Source organism: Acanthochromis polyacanthus, unplaced genomic scaffold (genome assembly GCF_021347895.1).
Source record: "Acanthochromis polyacanthus isolate Apoly-LR-REF ecotype Palm Island unplaced genomic scaffold, KAUST_Apoly_ChrSc contig24, whole genome shotgun sequence".
NCBI classification, from domain to species: Eukaryota; Metazoa; Chordata; class Actinopteri; family Pomacentridae; genus Acanthochromis; species Acanthochromis polyacanthus.
In genome coordinates this window covers 14,297-17,004 of record NW_026131311.1, presented here as the reverse complement: position 1 = coordinate 17,004, position 2,708 = coordinate 14,297, and positions in this window count along the sequence as shown.

The window sequence follows — 2,708 nt, the reverse complement described above, 5'->3', positions numbered from 1 at the left end:
ACTGCTCCTGCAGTTTACTGTGTTATTAGCCTGTCACAAGCTAATGCTAATTCCCTGGAGCCAAAACCTGATTCTGACCAACCGCAGTCAAACAACCGGTCTCAAAATAGCAGAGAGTATCTTTTTTACCTCACTGATGGCATGGCTAGTCCTTTAGTGAGACTGAACTTTAGGTAGAATGCTGCAGTTGCCGCTGACAGTGACCGACTGCCAAGCTGTTTGTTTACATAGCCATGGAGCTGGACCGCAGCCTTCAGATCTAACCTTTCCGTGCTCTAAACATTCTGAGAAGAGAGAAAGCTTTCATTCTGTCCCAGTTGTTGTGGCACCCGCGACAGGCGTGAATTGATGCCAAACATGTTAAATCGCTTAAAGACAGTTAAAAGTAGCTACAGTAGCCGAGAGGACTCGTGTATAGTGCAAAGACGGTCAATCGGAGTCGCTCTCAAAATGGCGCTGCCCTGCCTCACTTCCTGAATAAGGTGAATACAACCTGGTCTCACGGGGATCGTGAAACTGTCCACGTAAGTTTTAGTTTCCGGTTTCGTGCGCACCAACACGAATACAGGCACTCTCGGCCCACGGCTCGTCAGCGCCAATAGGCAGTAGCGGTCGATGCGGCGTCTACTCTTTATTATGTCTATGGAGGAGAGTCTCCTCAAGGACTGATCACAGCAGCAGAACCCTGAACCACAAGTTAGGGATGAGACAGATGAAGATGAGTCCGGTTGTTAGTTTTGATAATTTGCTCGCCTCAGTCACAGGATGTACATACATACATGCTGATGTTGTAAAGAGTAGTGTTGGAGATTTGCCCTTTAACTGATGTTCTGTGAAATCTAAGTTGCGATGGAACTGTTTCCTTGCAGAGGAAAAAAGACGATGGAGCGTTATTAGAACTGCAACACTTCTTATTTTATTTTTATTTTTTCTTTAAATGAAATATTATATTTTTCTTTTATTAATTTTAAGATTTGAATATCTGAACACTTATTTGAACAGAACAGATTCTGATATTGCTGACAAGTATGTGTTGGTAAGAATAATGTTGGAGATGTGCACTTATTTGAAATAAATCCACATTGTGAAGCAACCCTTACTTGCACTGAATTGGAAGTATTTTAGAAAAATACACTGACTTACAGGGCTTTACAGAAAAGTGTGCTATTGTAGACTTGACATGTAGTTACATGATTTTAATATTAATAGGTCGTGATCTAAAGTGGACCTGAAACTCCAGGGCTGAGCATGAATCCCACTCTGGCCCTGATATTCATTCTCTGTTCCACAATGATTCTGGGTTTATAGGGTTTATTTATTTGTATTTAATCTTCTGTGGATGAATCCCGAGATCCATCAGAGCTGCCAGGAGAATTTCATTAAGGTAAGCGGCCATTAAGCACAAAATTACGGAGCACTGCTTGAACTGTGTTATTAGAAGGACTATAAGATGATTTTAGTGCAATAAGGATCTTGTTCTCACTAAGATGCTTCAATCAGAGGCGGATCTTGTCAGAAAAGGTTCAGGTAGCTTTGAGGCTCCACACATCTCTGACAGGCGATGGAAACTCGTGCGCATACGTGGAAAAGCGAAACAGAAATGGACAACATGGACGATTGTTTTAGCTGCAGATCAGAACTGGTCAAGCACAGTGCATCTTTTAAATCATGGCAACAGAAGGTGACGCGCACCTACAAAGGCCTGTTGACGTTCGAACTTCCATTTTGCATTTGGACTGTCAACATGAAGGTAAGAAAATTATTTCATGCTTTTCTCATCAGCTGATCTCTCTGAACACTGTGTTTTGCTGTATAACCGTACAGGAGAATGTGTAGATAAAAACTGTTATTTTGTTACCTCCGCCAGGAGTTATGTAATCATCGGAGTTTGTCTGTTGTCTGATAATTAACAGCATAACTCAAAAAGTCATGGAGGGATTTCACCAGATTTTTTACAGAATGCCCGGAAGGCCAAAAGTAACAATCGATTAGTTTTTGGAGGTGATCCGGATCACCGTCTGTACAATTTTGAGAGATGGCATCTCTCAAAATTGTACAGTCCTTCAAAAAAAATCCTGGATCCAGACGGTGATCCGGATCACCTCCAAAATCTAATAGATTGTTACTTTGGCTTCCGGGCATTCTGTAAAAAAATGTGTGAAAATCCGTCCATTGACTTTTCCGAGTTATGTTAACAGACAGACAGACAGACAACAACAGATGGCCTGGCGAAGGTCTGCGCTCTCCGAGTGCGTTTCTAGTTTAACATGGAAAGTTCGGTGGAAAATGGCTGCTGTCCATTTCTCATAAAATGTTCCAAAATATGATCAGTTTGTGTGTGAAGCATTGAAGGTCCTCGGAGCCTCTTTTTAAGGTTTCCGATCAAACGTTCAGTTTATCATGATGTGGATATTGATTTAAATGTGCCGAGACCAGTAAAATGAATAATTTACATGTTCACTATGAAAAACGTCAAAAATCTGCATTTTATAAATTGATATTTGTTATTTCACAATGTGGCTGCACATTGGAGTAGTGGTTGGCACTTTCGCCTTGCAGCAAGAAGATACCCGGTTCTGTATAATTTGGTTTCAGAAATTAAAAAGCAATATGGCGACTGGCCCATATTTCATAAAACACTAAGAAATGTGTATCTTTGGTAACCATGACGATGGAAGTATTTGAAGAAGCGTCGCGAGGGGAAACGT